Source organism: Manis pentadactyla, chromosome 4 (genome assembly GCF_030020395.1).
Source record: "Manis pentadactyla isolate mManPen7 chromosome 4, mManPen7.hap1, whole genome shotgun sequence".
In the NCBI taxonomy this organism is placed as follows: domain Eukaryota; kingdom Metazoa; phylum Chordata; class Mammalia; order Pholidota; family Manidae; genus Manis; species Manis pentadactyla.
In genome coordinates, this window is record NC_080022.1 from 50,574,563 (window position 1) to 50,592,568 (window position 18,006).

Genomic DNA, 18,006 nt, shown 5'->3' on the forward strand with positions numbered 1-18,006 from the left:
CTGGGCCACTAGCGACCTTCCCCACTACAGGCACCACCTCCCCAAAGCCATCCTCTCCTGAATAATCTCATTTGCACTCCTCTTCTCTTCAAAGACCCTTCCAAAGGGCCTCCTCATATGGATAGAATCTAATCTATTCAGCAAGCCAGCCAGGCCCCCCCCCCCGTATGAGCTAATCCTGGTCTCCCCGGGGAGTCTCACCTCCCACCCCTCCCTATCTTTTGCTCTAATGACACTAAACGAAAATTTGAGTGCTGTCTGAGGACAAGGCACTGTGCTAAATGCCTTTGCTTTATACATTATGTCATTTAATCCTCACAGTAACCAGGTGGGGACAGAGCTGCATAGCCTCATTTTACAGATAGGGCTTAATGTTAAACCAATTTGACCCAACACCCATGCTATTCCTAGGGCTGTAGTTTGAATTAAACTTGCTTATGTTCAGACTTCTAAACTAATGATTAAGGAACTCTAGAGAAATCAAAATGCATGTTAGTTATATAAAAAGAAAGAGAAACATTTACTCACACTCATTAAATTAATAATCTATTTACTTAAATCACCTAAAAGACACAGAACTGACCCTTGGCACTATGCTCAGGCTCCTGACCACCTGTCTGGTCTAATTTCCTAACAGCCCCCCTCCTGCTCACAGTGCTTCAGCCTCACTGGCCTTCTTGCTCTTCTCTGAATGTGCCAAGCATGCTCCAGTTGTGGGATTTTTGTATGAACTGCTCCTCGGTTTGAAAGTGGTTGTCCATCAAGTTTTTCATGATTCATTTTCCCTCTTCACTGAGATCTTTGCTCATATCTCACCTCCTCAGAGAGAACCACACTTTCTAAGATATCCCCATCATATTCAGTTTCCCTTTCCTGTTACCCTTATTCATAGCCTGACATCAGATAAGGTATTTATTTGCTTGTTTATTTGTTATTTGTTGTTTTTACTCCACAGGGTTTTACAACTGTAGGACCTGTATCTCCACAAATTAGAATAGTACCTGACAATTAATAGACGCATAACTAATATTTGTTGAATGAATGGAAGAATAGTTCCCAATATTCTAAGCCTTGACTATGGCCTGACTGAGAGCATTAGAGTAACTCAAACATATGGGGTCATGCAGAAGGTGGCTTTGGACAATAGAACAGGAGAGGCATGGAGGCAAAGTCGTTCACCCAACAGTGCTTTGGGGAGAGGAAGGACTGTTAAGGTCGCAGCAGGTATTGATGGGAATCTCATCAGTTGTGGAGATGAATATCTTATCTTTTCATCTTGAGTATGTGTGCAGAGTAGATACTAACAGATACTTAAAAACCCAAGAATTTTATAGCTGCCTCAGCCTGCCTCCAGCCAATTCTACTCATGTTCTGAAAGCTAAGGTTGGTTGATGATTTTATAAGTTATTGTTCTCTAGATATGCATCTTCTCATCCTGTGCTTGGAGTGATAGCATGAGCAGTTTGATCCCTGGTTCCTTTATTGGGTAGAAACTTTCTTATAACTCTTCTAGGGTGGCTCAGACCCAGCCCATGGAGTCTGAGAAGCTGAGGACTGAATGACTATTCCAAAGGCCTTCTTGGGAGTAGTGGTTAGTATTTGGGCAAGCTTATGGGAGATTTTTCACTATAGGAACCACTCTAGTTATCAGGGTGACTTGGAATAACTGGGTGATAGGAGGTACATTCTATAACTGTGTTTTTCAATCTATAGGTTTCCAGTGGTTTGTGGTGGACTTCAAGTCACTTCAACGCACTGATGTGTGAAATCAATATAATGAGTTACATACAACTTCTTAAAATAGAATATATTAGAATAGAAACTGTAACCAGCAACTCTGAATCAAAAAAGCATTTCAAAAACAAAAACTATATATTTATATATATATACACACACCAGATTTTGTTTATCCATTCATTGGCTGATGGACACTTGGGCTGTTCCATCTTTTGGCTATTGTGAACAATACTGCAATGACCACTGACATATGAATATCTGTTAGAGTCCTTGTTTTCCATGCCTTTGGGTATATGCATAGGAGTGGAATTTCTGGGTCATATAGTAACTATGTTTTGCTTTTTGAGGAATTGCCAAACTGTTTCTCATAGTGGCTGCACCATTTTACATTCCTACCAACAATGTATGGGGCTCCCAATTTCCCTATATCTTTGACAACACTTGCTATTTTCTGTGTGTGTGTGTGTGTGTGTTTCATATCCATCCTAATAAGTGTGAAGTGATATCTCATTGTGTTTTTATTTACATTTCCCTAATGATAATGGTGTTGAACATATTTTCATATAATTATTGGCTATTGTTTATATTTTTTAGAGAAATGTTTATTCAAATACTTGGCCTATTTTTAAAGTAGGTTATTTATCTTTTTATTGTTGAGTTGAAAGAGTTCTTTACACATTCTGGATACAACCAACATTGTATCCAAAGATATATTTTCAATTTCACTTTTGTGATAGTGTCCTTTGAAACACATAACTTTTATTTTAATGAATCTATTTAAAAATCTGCTTAACTTTGATTTATCTATTTTTTTCTTTTATCACTTGAACTTTTGTCATTTGCACAAGACCATTGCCTAATCCAATGTCACAAAGATTTACTTCTGTCTTCTTTTAAGAGTGTTTTAGTTTCGTCTTCTACATTTAGATCTATAAAGCCTTTTGAGTTCATTTTTGTATATGATGTGGGTTAGGGGTCCAACATCATTCTTTTGTTGTTGTTACCAGTTGTCCAAGCACCATTTTTTGAAAAGACTATTCTTCTCCATTGAATTGTCTTGGTCCCCCTGCTGAAAAATAATAGACCATAAATGTAAGGGTTAATTTCTGGACTTGCAATTCTATTCCACTAATTTATATACCTATCCTTTTTCAAATACCACACTGTTTTAATTACTGTAGTTTGGTAATAAGTTAAAAAATCAGGAAGTGTGAATAGTCTTCCAACTTTGTTCTTCTTTTTTCAAAATTGTTTTGGCCATTTGAGACCCTTACATTTCTATGTGAATTTTTTAATCAGTTTATTGATTTCTGGGGGAAAAGCCATCTGAGATGTTGATATAAATTGTGTTGAATCTGTAGACAAATTTGGAGAGTATTGCCATTTTAACAATATTAAATTGCCTAATCCATGAGCATGAAATATCTCTCCATTTATTCAGGTCTTCTTTAATTTCTTTCATTTACATTTTATAGTGTTCATAGTATAAGTCTTGCATATTTATTGTTGAATGGATTCCATAGTGGGAGATTTAACACACATTCTGAATAAATGATAGGATAGACAGACCAAAAATAAAATCATAAAAGGTACAAAAGAAATGAATTACATGATTGAAAAAAATTAACCCAACATTTCATTTGGAAATTTTGTGTCTGTGTTCTTGGGCAAGAGAGAAACTAAACAAGACTTTAAATTTAACCTCCTATGCTGACTGTGAAAGGACTTGATATTGTAAAAGAACATATCCTAGGGATACACATGGAACATTACAATCAACAATGATAGAATATACATTCTTTTCAAGAGTTCTTTGAACATTTATAATAAATTTTATATAAGGTAGTAAAAATCCTCAAATTTTTCTCTTCAAAATTACTTTAGCTATTTGTGGCAATTTATATTTTTGCATAAATTTTAGACTCAGCTGTCAATTTCCAAAAAAACTTTCTGGGATTCTGAATAAGGTTGCATTGAATCTCTTGATCATGTTGGGGAGGATAGATGATAGATAGATAGATGATAGATATAGATAGATGATAGGTATAGATAGATAGATAGATGATAGATAGATAGATAGATAGATAGATAGATAGATAGATAGATAGATAGATATAGATGATAGATAGATAACTAGATAAATGACAGATAGATAGATAGATAGATGATATAGATAGATATAGATAGATAAATAAATATATAGATAGATAGATGATAGATATAGATAGATAGATAGATAGATATATACTGGTTCTTTCAATCCAGGAACATGGTATATCCTGTCTTTGACTTCTCTAAATAATGTTTATGGTCAAGTAGTATTGTACTTCTCTATATATATGCATTCATAAAAAATATAAATGGTATCTTTTAGAAATACAATTTTTCAATTAGTTGCTGCTGGTATAAAAAGTCTACTGATACTTATATATTTGTATTCAGAGCACCATTAAATTAACTGCTTGATTATGCTTATCTTAGATTCTTTTGGGCTCTCTATGTACACTATAAGGTTGTCTGTGCATAATGACAATTTTATGCCTTTAGAGTCTTTATCCTCTTTCATTCTTGTTTTAGTGCACTGACTAGAACCTTCAGTATGATGCCAAGTAAAGTTGTTCACAGAGGGCATTTCATTCCTACTTTCAGGAAAAAGCTTTTAATATTTCACCTGTAAGTGTATCTCCTTTAGGTTGTTTTTGTTTTTCTAAAGAAAAATTTTAAATGACTAAGGATGTTCTTATTTGTAATTTGTTGTTTTTCTTTTGTTCATTGTTATCATAAAGAGATATAGAATTTTGTCAACATTTTTACTAGAATAAATCCAACTTGGTTTGCACTATTTCATTTGGGAATTTTGCATCTATGTTCATGGGCATGAGAGAAACTAAACAAGACTATCAATTCAGAGTGTCATGTGCTGACTGTGAAAGGACTTAGTATTATAGGAGAACATACCTTAAGGATAGTCAGCTTAGTGTCTGAGAGTCAGAGAAGCCTTCACATCAGAAAAGGAACCTAAGTTAAAGGTTAGTAGGAGCAAGCCAGTTGATGGTGAAATGGGAAGGGGACACAGTGTTTCCAAGCAGAGTAAAGAACATGTTCAAAGGCCTAGAGGTAGAGGAGAACCATCTCTGTGCCAGGAATTGAAAGACATTCAGTATATCTGAAATACAAGGCAAGAGAGGCAATCCGGAGAGCAGAGGAGACCTGCTCATGAAGGAGGGAGGCCATCTTAAGATTTGTTTGGTTGGCTTTCTCATTTCTTGCTCACATTAACAGATATTGATATTGTGACCGATACTGAAGTAGTGTTAGTTCAGTGATGTTTCCATCTCTGCTTTCCAGGAGTTCTGCTTAGATGCCCATAGACCACATCAGATTGGAAGGACAAGCCCCTCCCCCTCATCATCTATTTTTAAACCACCATTTCAACCAGAGCAGTAGTTTCACACTTATTTGATTTATAAAATGAGCTCCTGTATAATATTTCACCCGAAGAAAAGATCCTGCTGCTTAAAATTATATATATAGTTATATAGAGATAGATAGAGATAGAGATAGACATAGACATAGACATAGAGATAGACATAGAGATAGAGATAGATAAATGATAGTTCCCAAGAAATGAACCATGATCTCCAGGAACTAAAAAACCCTGCGCCTGGGAAAGGACACAAACTCTGTCCTTCAAAGGTAAGCAGGGGTGGGGGTCTTCTTGGTTGAACGGCCAGATGTTTCCAACATGCTGCAATGAAAACCTGACTTGAATGTTCCCAGAGCTGAGTTGCAAAAACTAAGAGAAGGGGGAGGAACAAGAGAAAAGGGAAAAGTCAAACATGTGAGTCAGTGTTTGCAGAGACCTTGGGAAATATGCGTTTGGAAGGAGGGGAAGTTGCAGAAATCCAAATGGGATCCTTCTTGAAAGGACTTTCTGAACTAAGCCAAGCTTTTCCCTGTTACTTGTGCCTTGATGTCAGGGGGCCAAAATGGTGTGTGAAACTGAATATTTCTCATCCCATCCTCCTTTTCATCAGTACCCCCTTGTCCCCCAGCCCTGACTGTTAGGGAGAGGATAATTTGAATTTGGCAGAAAATGCAAAAAGAGTTCATTTTCCCCAGACTTTGAAAAACAGCAATTAAAACCATCCCAAACACCTTGAAAATTAATGAATTCTTTTCCAGTTAGGCTGATAGCTTTGTGAAGGCAATGAACTAATCTTGCTAATATACATTGGAACATTTACTCATTATTTTTCCATATCTACCTGTCTTATCTATCTTTATTTAGACTTTTACAAAGTAGTTACTAAATTGTGTGCACCAGTAAATATGTTAACTTGGTGCAATTTTATGGAGATTTATGCACCTGCAATGTCAAATATATTAAGTTCCCATAAAAGCTCAGCATTTGGGGTATGTTCTTTCCAAAGACCCTATAGGGTACATTTTTCGAAGTGGAGAGTAATATGCAAGAACCAAAATCAATGGGCTTAAATTATTAAAATTCTAAGCAGTAGTTACATATCAGGTCAGGTATTATAAAACTTTCAGTCCATCAATTTACTTTCAATATTAATTTTAACCTTGTGCCTTGCCATGAAAACCATGAGAATGGAAAGCATGTAACATCTCACTTACAGCTGACACAGAAGGGAAGTGACTCTGAAATATAGACCCTCTCGGCCTCTGGGGAAGATTTATGTGGCGAGGATCACTCTCCTCAGAGTAAGACTGCAGGTGAGTGGCAGGTCTGCATTATAAATGCCTGGGGGTAACTATAAAAACATAAATGGTATCAGGTTATTGATTTTTTTTCTTTCTGGAGCCCACAAATTAGAAAAGCCACTGCTAAAAATCACTGGTCTATCCACAAATTTTAATTAAAGCATAAATAAATCATTTTGGTTGCTGCACTTGCATATAAACAAAGGGAGAGATGGCATCCTTACAAATGCTTGTCAACATTTGGTGACTAATAGCTCACAGTGAAAATACAATCTCAAGCAACTGAATTGAAAGCAGATTCTGGAGCTAACTAATATCACATGCAAACCACCTAACGCTATTATGGCAAAGAGGCACTGAAACCACAGATCAGGTTTTGGGGGATCGGGGAGGGGGTGTGGTGGTGGATGAGGATAATTTTGTTAAGTAGAGCAATACTATTTTTTATTTAATAAAGTGAAGCCCTGTAATGAGATATTACAGCTGCTGCACTTTCGCCACATAATGGAGAAATGGATACCGCACCCCTTGCAGAAAACACTAACCATATGCTGCAGTAATTCCCAATGTTGATTTTATTCCTAAGTAAATACATAGCAAGAACTAATATAAATAGGTCTTTAGAAAACAGGGGTTGAAGAGGGTGTTTTGAACATTCCTAGATCCCGTTACATCAAAAAGAAGAAATTGAGATAGTAAATATTAAAGGAATTCCCATTAGAGTTCCAATATTGGCATGGGAGCAGGAAACCTGAACTGGCATCCATGCTATACTCCAGCTTTTGGGGAAGCACGTGGAATGTTCTCCAGGAACCCTGGAAGAGCACCCTTCTGGACTTCTCCTTGGAAACTGGTGTGAGTGGAGGCCCTGTGGTTGCTCCAAGGAGGCGTCTGTGGCTGATGACCTGTGACGGACACATCTTAATCCAAGGTCTGCACCCAGTGGGAGGATGGGCCTTCTGTGATCATCTTTGCAGCTGCACTGGAAGCTCAGAGAGAGCAGGAAGTGTGCTGTCCGCAGTACATCATATTTGTCAAATGTTAGTAAGATAATAATTTTTTCTCCATTCATTCGATTAGCAAATATTCATTGGGTATTTAACTGTATGCTATGCATGATGTTAGCCATTAGAGGATATAGAAAGGCATAAAATGCAAAGTCTCTGCCCAAGAAGGAATGAAGCTGAAAAAGAAAAGAGTCAGCACAGCATGGTAAATATCTTAATACCATCATCCTAAGGAAACAAGGGCGCCCAGAGGAAGGCAAGTTTAATTCTGGAAGAAAAGACATGGGGCAAGTAAAATTTCACAAGGTTGGTGATGTTTAGGGTGAATCTTGTCACGTGAAAGTGCTTTTGCTAAGTAAAAAGATATAAAATTTCCCAACAACTATAAGTTAACCTTTTGTCTGCTGAAACCTCCTTCTTGAAAGAAGGAAAATCTTTTCTTGAAAGAAGGAAAATCTTATTAAAAACAAAAACAAAAGGTCTACACCAAAGGCATAGAGAACAAATCCTGAATCCAGACTACCTAGCTTTAAACCCTAGTTCTACCATCTCCTAGCTCTGGAAACTTAGTCAACCTGGTTAACCGCTCTGTGCCTCAATTTCCTATCTTTACAATAGGATAGCAATAGTACATGTCTTGTATATCATTGTAGGAAGCAAATCAGAGTTAATGCCTGCATGGATTTTAAAACAGCGCCTTGCATATACAAAGCATTGTAATCGCTCATCTGAACATTAATAATCAGACATACTTTCACATACACATTCTTATAGAAACACATAGATTATTATAATTATTACACTTATCTGAGAGCAAACATTTATCAAGCATTGATTATGTGTCAGTTCCCACTCTAGGCACTAAAAATAGGTGGAAAACAGAAGAATAATGTCCCTGCCCTGAAGGAGCTCACAGTTTTACCTAAATCCTGATGTTATTGACTGCTAACTCTGCCTTCAAACCCGAGCACTCCACTTAGTTACATTTGCCACCTCCTTATTTTAAGAACCTTCACACTCAACATGCACACAATCATACCTCATCTTTCTTCCTAACTCCATTCTTTTTCCTTTCTTCTCTGCCCTTATTGTTAGCATCTCACCCAGCCAGCTGCCCAAACCCAGAACATGAAATCATCCCTGACTTTTCTCTCTCCCTCACTCCCAAATCCAGTTGCCAAGCCGCTCCAGTTTTATCTCTTAAAGTTTTTTCAAACCTGCCTCCTCTTCTGCATGCCGATGCTCACTCCCAGAGTTCAAGCCCTCGACATAGCCCTTCTGTGTGCCCACCAAGCCCCTGAGCTGCAGTTTAATCCATCAGGCACCCAGCGCCTAGGGGAATTTTCCCAAACACAATGAGGCCATGGCTACTCACAGTCCCCTACAGGAAACCTTATTGCTTGCTGTGTTTATAGTATGACATTTACGGTCCAGCTGCATCAGGCATCATTATATCAAATGGTACAAAACACCTTAAACCTCATCTTGAACCACTCTCTGCCCCATAGCTTATCCTCCATCAAGATGGAGGCCACTTTGTCCCCACCAGACCCCTCTTCTTCCCCTAACCATCTATTTCTACCCCTCTGGGAAGGGTTCCCTGACCACCCCCTTCCCTAGTGTTCCTCTCCTGTAATCCCATACCCTCCAGCATGTGACTTGCACTGCACGCTTCACATGGCATTGTGGGTAATTATTATCTGTGTCACTGTGCACCACCCTGCACAGTGAGCCTAGCACAGCTGCCTCATTTAGAGCAGAAGCATTACCAGTCTGTGTTGAAAGAATACAGTGCTTCATCAACTCTAACATGACTTTTTTGTGAGATGCACTATTATTTTATGTACCACTAAGGAAGAAAAAATGCTGCCAATTAAACTTGTACGACATATTCTTATATTTCTTGTAAGACACATCCCAATTGTAGAGATGTTAAAATGGGAAAGATGGGCTTCTTAGAATCCCTGAACTATTGTAACTAAAATTGCCCTTATCACTTTATCAGAATAATGCTATGACTATAGCATGAGCTCTGGAGTCACACCAAAATCCCATCTCCATCATTTATTAGGTGTGTGAACCTGAGCAAGTTACACCCCCTCTTTGTGCCTGGGCTTTCTCATTTCTAAAATGGGGTTAATAGTAGTCATATTCTGCTCTGTCCTGCATTTCGGACTTTGAGTGCTGAAGCCACTCCCTTTCTAGAATGGCCAATTACATAACTTGGTAGATACGCGTTTGTCTGCCCAGCATCACTTCCTGGGCTAGCCAATCTTCCCCCAATTCCAGTTATCCTGCTCAATCTATGTGGCACTGATGGGACCTAAACATTTGTTTCATCCCACAAGAGGTAAGGGGGCTGCAGAGGGGGAAAGGGAGGGCGGGCAGTCACAGGCATCAGGCCCGCCCGAGCAGATCAGACCTGCCACTTGGCCACAGTGACTGGTTCAAGGGAAAAAAAAATATCCCTAGGGTTCTGGTGAGGGTTAAAGAAGCTAAGGTACAGAAAGCAGGTGAATGGCGCCTGCCATGTGGTGGTCTCAGAACAGCTTTTCATTATTATCATCATTATTACTGTGCTGAATGGGCTGTGATGTAGTGAAGCCTGAAGCAATTACTGAAACCTATGAGGCACATGCCAATATTCTAAATGCACCCATTTGCTGTAAGAACTAGGAACTTGCTAGAATGTAAGCTTCATGAGGACAGAGATCTCTGATTTGTTCAGACATATCTTTATCTGATATATCCTAGATACCCAGAATAGAGGCTGGCACATAGTAGGTGCTCAAAATATTTGTTGAATGAATGAACTCTTCAGTTTCCCTGTTAATTTCCTCACTACCTACCTTTACATGTCAGGTGATTACAGCTCATCCGGCTCTACCAGCCTTCACCTCTCTCTTTCTCTTTCTTTTGCTTCCTTTACTTCTAGTCTGCTTGTCTTGTCAACAGGTTTCAGCCCTGAACAAGTTCATTATGGAATTGACGAGACTGAAAAAATGACAATGGAACATTTTTGGGGTGAAAGGGTTGATACCCAACTTTATTCCCACAGTGGCAGTTCAAGCACAAGAATCCTGTCCACCTTAGAGCAAGTAAGCATATGCAGCAAGCCGGTCTCTGCCTCTGGGCCTCTCCACCCCTGCAGCCATCTCGGTCTCTGTCCTCAGCGCTGTCACCACACCAGTCTCGGCTCTCCTGCAGCCGGGCAGCCTAGAGCACTAGGCAGAGCTCTTCATATAGAGTCAATAACAACATATTGCCCACATGTGTGTAGACAGCAAGCTGACCAGGGCCAGGGGAGAATCCTGGCCACAGGAACCTTCACTTTCTCCACACTGTTATTAGTGGAAAAACAAAAATAGCAACACATACTAGGATTGTTTTCAGCCTATACAGTGTACCCCTCTCCCTGCCCATTTCCACCCATCAGTCCATTTGCTGCTGGGGCACCACCTCAGCCGCAGGGAACCCAGGTGTTTCTCCCTGAGCTTATCACCACATTTGAACTGGCAGAATTGTGCCACTCCAGAGGCCACTGTTACATTGGTTTCCTCCATGTTTTGCTCCTAATGGCTTGGCACTGATAGCTCACCCCCCTCAGAGACATTCCAGAGAAGCTTTGAGTGTTTGGGTGGTCCTGATTTGCTTGGCCTCTCCTGACTCATCTCCATTCCCACCACCCATCCCTCGTTGATTCCAAACTTCAAACTGAGATGGTTGATGCCACTGCAGCTCCAGGGACCTCAGAGATAAGCTCCCTCTCCCTTGTCCCAAGGAAGCACTACTTGAGAGGAGAAATCCCCCCAGTACAGGTCCCATTCCAGATCCGACACCATCACCAGGAAGTAGCACCTGGGCTTCTCCTCCCTGTCTGAGGCCATGGGGAGAGTGGGGTGGGGCCCCTATCGAGGGTGAAGCCCAGGGAGACCCAAGGACAGTGTCCATGGGCAAAATCCCAATAAAACCTCACTCCAAAGGGATTGGCCAGAGAGGTGACAAAGGACTGGGTACAAAGGACTGGACTAGAAACCCGAGATGCTAGCCAGGTGTTTACCCTCTGACAACGGATGTGGGGGTGGCTTGGAGGTTTCTCTCACCATTCAGGGAGTTCACATTTTTTGCCCCAAATTCGGTGAGGCATGTAGTGTGGAGGCCCCCTCTCTGATCACGCCTGAGAGGGTGCAGTCTGAGCATTCCCACAGGCTTCCAGGTGGCCAGGGGTGAGTGTGCTTTCATTGTAAACCTGGCTTCCTAGGGTCAGAGCCATGCAGTGTTCAGTGAGTGTTTGCTCAGCGGCTGTGTTTCAGCCCCTTGTGCCAGGACAGCTCCTACCCTAAACATTAACAAATAGCCATGTGCAGTGTGAGTAACACTTTCAAGTTGGCCTCACATCCACTCCGATTTTTCCTGAGTAGGCATAACCTAGCACATGTGACCATCCTTCCTGACTCCAGAATTTACTGCAATCCCAGGAGGGCTCCTCTTAGCTCATCTTTTTCTCTGGTTTCTCTCTGCTAAACTTTTGCTCTGCCATTTTTCTTCTATTATGGAGTTACAGAGCTACAAGCCTCCTCTCTTTCCTACAGGATCAACGATGGCTTTAAGTACAGAGGTCCCCACACTGCTCCAGAGGAAGTCAGTCCCTGGGGCACAGCTGTGGAGCTCTTCAGTCCTTCAGTCTGCATTTCCCTGGGCAGAAGCCTGGGAACAGCCCTCTACCAGAGTGACCTCCCTGCTCTATGGCTCTGAGTGAGCACTGGTTGCGGGGGTGGCAGTGGGGAAGGAGCAGCCTCTGATCTTCTCTTGCCTCCCCTGGCATGGAACTTCCACCCTAGGAGCACGCTGGGATGAGTGTAATATGGTTCCAGTGTTCTCAGCCTCTGCATCTGGAGTAGAGCTTGCATCCTGAGTTTGAGCTTGGTGAGGAAGGGAAACCCCATCCTTTGGGCATGCCTGCTTAGAACAGAGTTTCTGCAACATGAGTCTGGGAGAGATACAGAATGGCAGCCTGCCTCTCCCCAGGGGAAGCTGTAGCTGCAAACAGGTGGTGGAGGGAGAGGAGCCCCTCTCTTCTTGGCTGCACTGGCCTGGAGTAGAGCTTCTATAGCAGGAAGCTGGGGAGAGGGGGAAAGGAGTGAGTTCCTGCTCAAATCCACAGACTCCTGCTGTTCTTACCAAGATTTAGAATCTTTCTCCATTTGCTGTATGCCTGTAGGACCATTTTCAGGCCTTTAAATAATCGTCATTTTTTATTTTCACCAGCACACTTGTTTTTCTGGGGAGAGAGTCTACTTAGTTATCCCTCCATTCTGAAAGGTTTGTATCCACCCAACCTATTATTTGGTTAGAAGGCTCTATCCATTTGCCTGGCTAACATTTATGGCATATTAGCTCTATGGCAGGCCTTGATTTTGTTGCTGGTTGACCTCTCCTGTTCACCTACTGCTTCAGTCTTATGTGTATTTAGCCCTCATATGTCCAACAGGATCCTGTGAGCCTCCATGGAAGAGGCCATGTCTATTTGGTCTTTGTAAATCTCTGTGGCACTTAGTACAAAGTGGGATGTATAGTTAACGCTTTTGTTCAATTCATTCCTCCTTAATGTCCCTACTTGACTGACATCACATTTTCAAAACTGTATCTTTCTAAAGCGCTCATTTTCTCTCGCCTGTTTTAGAAAATCGCTTTGGATTTTCTATTATTTATCTCTGAAATCAAAGTCATTTTGCTACCATTTTCAAGTGCCTAACATCCATTAAGCCTTTACGTATGCAATCTCATTAATGCTAGCATCAACTCTGTGGTTGAAGTATTCTTATCCCATTCTCAGATGAGAAACCCGAGACCCAGAAGGGCTAATGACTTTGCTCAGAGTTACAGCGAGCTAAGTGGCAGAGCTATGCTCTGCGCATAGAACTTCCCGGTTCCAAAGTCATTTCCGGTCCTCCAGCCAGTCTGCCCTGAGGTTAGTATTCTCTACTTCTAAGGGAAGAGAATGACAGCAAGTTTAAGAAAAATTATTGTCAACACACTGAGTCATCTACAATATCAGACGCTTGGGGAGCCTGCTGCTTTTCCCACAGCAAATCTGTGCTCCGGCCTCCTCTGGCTTGCTGCACTTGGCGCCCAGGACGCCGAAAGAACAGCACGAGTAAAAAGGACTGACCCGGTGCATCGCCCCCACTCCAACATGACCCCAATTAAGGCAATGACCCAACTTATTTACAAAGATGTAGCCCACAAAATGGCAGGTATGACTCAACCACAACCAATCTGGCCCTTGTTGGCTGTGTTATAATAAGAACTTGTATGAATGAATATCATTATGAAACACTTACATAGTAGAAAAATTGTGCTGAATTCAGAATTTTCTCCAGAAAAAAAAAAAGTAGGAGTGGTGAAATGTAGCTAAACCTTCTCCACCAAGCTGAAGAATCAATAAAACGAGGAGGGGGTAAAACTGGGAAGAATTTGAGTGGAAACTTCTGAGAAAATCTGGGGTTTTTTTTTTCCCTCCCATGACAGAAAGAAAAGCTGACATTTCACTAAATCGTATTTCATTTAGATGTTAGACTGCTTCTCCCCTAAGTTTCACAAAACCCCTGTAATAGTAGTATTTATGTAGCAGGAGGTCTTTCAAGTATTAGTTGGTTATTACAGTCTGACTGTCCCTTCATTGCCATAGTTGACAGAAGCAGGGTTAAGTCGCTTTATGGTTTGCCCCTGTTTTGCCAAGGGGTTTCAGTCCAGGCAAGTTCACTATGGATTCAGTGTGACTGAAGAAATGACAGTAGAATGTTCTTTGGGGTGAAAGGGTTTATAACCCGGCTTGTTCTCCCAATGGTAGGTCAAGCACTAGCATTTCTGCCTCCTCCCAGAGCACTGGGTCGAGCTCTCTATATAGCACAATAATAGCTTATTGCCTAAAGGTGTGGAAGCGGTAGCCTAGCAGCAGGCCAGTTACATCATCAGGTGGTTTAATTTCAGTGAGGATCCTGGCCATAGGAACCCCAACTTCCCCACAGCCCCTAAATCTGCTCTAATGCCAGTCCTCACCTGACACGTGGCTTATTCAGACTCTCTTGTTTTGCACGTCTCTGGAGGTTCCAGGTGGGGCTGGGATGTCTCACATATAATTTGGGCCACTTCCCAATCATCTCTCCTTTCCCTGTCCTCTGGCTGCTATGTCTGTGTCCAGGGTGTGCTGTTTTCCCACTCAGCCACATTGATGCCCTGCGGGGTGGACTGGAGGGCCCAGTAATGCTAATCCTTTCCTTTGCTACCTCGTCCTAGGGACCACTGTCCCCATGCAGGTATCCCAGGTGGAGTCAGTTTCCCAAGCCACTTGTAGGCAGAGTTCAAGTAGAATGCCTGGCCCCTGGGGCAGCTAACTCTCAGAAGGGATCAAGGAGTTGAGCTGATGGTGCTGTTTATTCTTCCCCAAAATACCAATCAGTTAAGTTTTTCCACCTGTCCTGGGAAGGCATGAATAAAGGGGCAGAAAGAGGCCAAGAGCATTACTCTCAATGAGCTTCTCTCACACAGATGGAAACATGCTGGGTGGTGGAGACGCAATTACCCTCTATACCCTGCAGGGTTTTGCCACATGCCCCGGGTGATGCCCGTCTGCCCCTGGCTCTCACTCCTCTTGGGCTCTAAGTCTAGATCTCCAGCATTCACCCCCACCTCTTACCACTTCACCTTTCTCCCTTTCCCCTTTTTAAACTGTTCTTTTCCTAGGGAAGAGGGCCACAGCCAAATTAGGCCAGGAGGAGGGTTAGACTTACAATTCCAGCATTTTTGTGTGTTGTTTTTTTGAGTTTGCAACCAGTTTATTGAATGGCCTAAACTCAGTAGAGTTCAAACATAAACAATATTATTTCTTCCAGTGGCTTCCCCTAAAGAACCTCTGCTGAGTCTCACTTGCCTTCCCCTAACTGACTTCTTAGGTAAAACTTTACAGTCATTTACAGATATTAAAGAATGTAATATAATACACTTGATCTGGCTTAAAGGTTCAAACTCATGTCCAACTGAGTTATCTTCCTCCTAACTCAGGAGACTCACTGTCCACTAGAAGGGAGTGTGCTTCTCTCTTTTGCTTTTCTTCCATCCTCCCTTTCTTCTCCAGTGTTGGGCACTTTAACCAAGGATGGTGAAGAGGAAAGCAAAATTCTTCTATATAAGTGGTGCTTGGTCCCTGCTTCCTTGGCAGTCAGTACCCATGCCTGGCAAAACTCTAAGTGCTGAGTCCTTCATGGGATCCTGCAGGGGCCACACACTGCAGTGCCTGCTGTGGAACATGCCTTCTGGGGAACATGCCTTCTGGCATGATTCCTGAGTTCCCATACCCACTGGTAAATCCCACAGTGTTTTTCCAGATGGAATACCTGGAAAATAGCTAAAGACTTATATGATCACCTTCACCATGCATAGCAGAAGTTTGTTTCATTCTCATGCAACATAATTAAACTAGGTGAGCTGCTAGTCTTGGGGGGAAGCTGTGTTCCACAGGATCATCCAGTAATCAAGGTTTCCTCATCCATCTCTGCATTTCAGCCTGCAGGAAGGGAAAAAGGAAGTCAATGTAAGCAGCTTTTTCTTTAAAGGGATAACCTGGAAGTTTCCATACATCACTTCCACTTCCATCCTATTGACCTGGACTTAGTCACAGAACCATACCTAGCTTCAAGGAAGGCTGGGAAAATGTAATCTTTGGCTAGGTGGCCATGTGAACATCTGAAACCCTGGAGACGTTTTTTATCACTAAAAAGAAAACAGAATGAGTATTGGGGCAGAGTTTGGCAGTCTCTGCCTCAGTCATTTGTGAATACATCCTCACATTGTACTCCAGACTTTGTCCTTGGGCCCTGTTGCCAAGTGTGGACCACAGTACCAGACTTCTTCATTTCCTCTAGACTCCCTGCAGTGTCTTCCTGCTACCGATTTACCATGCGTCAAAGAAATCTTCAGATACTGGAATCCCAATTGTAAACAAGTTTCCATGTTCTTACTATGACACATGCAGTTCAAATCACTATGATATGTGACATATGGTGTAAGTCATATATGACATATCACATACATGACTTATGATATAAGATGTAACCTCAGGATGCTCTGGGAACATAGAGCAGAGATACCTCTCTGATGTCCATTTGGAGAGGGCAGACTTGGAGAAGGCTGCCTGGACAATAGAGATGTCCAGGAAGAGTTCTGAAAGAGTAGGAGTCAGTCAATGGAAAGGCAATAGGAGCAACAAGAAGAGCATGTACAAGAACCAGAAGAGAAGAGGAAGATGGAGCATTTGCAGAATAGCCAGCAGGACAGTAATGCTTGAAAATCAAGTTTGGGTAGGAATGGGGGATGTTTTTAGAAGATGAGGCTTACAGAGGCAAGCAAGAAACAAATGGTAAGGCCCTTGTAGACTTGAACTTTATCCTGGGGGCAAATGGGATTTAATGGAGAACTTTATGCAGGGGAGTGATGCAAACCTATCTGCCTTTGCAAAAGACAACTGTAACAGTTGGGTGAAGGATGCATTGAAACAGGCAATATTGGGTGCTGCTAGAACAGTTGGTAGGCAATTTGAGAAATCTAAAGGAAAAAATCAGAATGTTCCCAAGGCTCACATTCTTTCTATGATAGCAATGGTTTTCTCCTCTGTTTGTACACCACCTCATTAACTACTATCATGAATATGAAACCAGTTCATAAATTCAGGTGCACAAGAAATACTGTATTTCTTTGTTTTCTATATATCAGACTTAATTTCCGATGTGAGCCCACTCCTACTGGGGAAGTGGCTGACCACCCTTCCCGCCTGGGCTCTTGCCACTTTTGCAAGCTTGGCTTCCCTCTGCTTCCTCTAAACCCACAGATCGAAAGAAACTTGGGGAATCTCTGTCGTTTCTGAGGAAACCCTCCTGTTCCCAAGTTTCCCTCCTCAGCCCTTTCTCTCCATGCAGGGCCCTTAAATCATCCTTCTTCAAGACTTTAGACTTTTCTAAACAAATCCAGGAAGAGAAGTCAACCATAATCTTTTCACCTCTGAAGCAAGAAGGCACAGAACCTGAAAGCTACTTTCATGGAAGAAAGAAGAGAAGAAAACCCATGAATTAATATGTCAAAAATGGTCCTGTCATGATAAATGAGCATTTTAAATATAATAATTCATGGTGAAGGGGAAATAAAACTAGTGACAAAATTCATGCTTTGAAAAACTGTTAACACTTTTCCAAAGTTAGAACCATGACTTCAGCTCTGAGCTATCTAGAGATCAAAGCAAATGCGGACACACAAAGTAACATTGCAATGGCTCACCACATCCACCAGAGAAAGAACACCTATTTTTTTAGGCACAACATGGCTTTACTGTCCCTGGAATGAGAAGAAATTTTCTCCACCGGATCCTTATAAAGGGAACACTGCATGATGCAGGCCACCCCATGTTCAACATCATCCCTACAATAATGAGTTTTGTCAGATTGTTTCTTACAACAATATAGGCACATGGGATTAAAAAAAG

General features: G+C 41.6%; 1 long non-coding RNA gene across 1 annotated transcript; it reads right to left on the bottom strand.

Moving 5' to 3' along the window:
• Window positions 1–1,946: 1,946 nt before the first annotated feature.
• Window positions 1,947–16,511, bottom strand: LOC130683358 (uncharacterized). Its single transcript, XR_008997022.1, has 3 exons — window positions 15,900–16,511; window positions 6,379–6,515; window positions 1,947–2,806 (listed from the first exon to the last, which is right to left on the bottom strand). It is a non-coding gene; the product is annotated as an uncharacterized LOC130683358 (long non-coding RNA).
• Window positions 16,512–18,006: the final 1,495 nt, after the last annotated feature.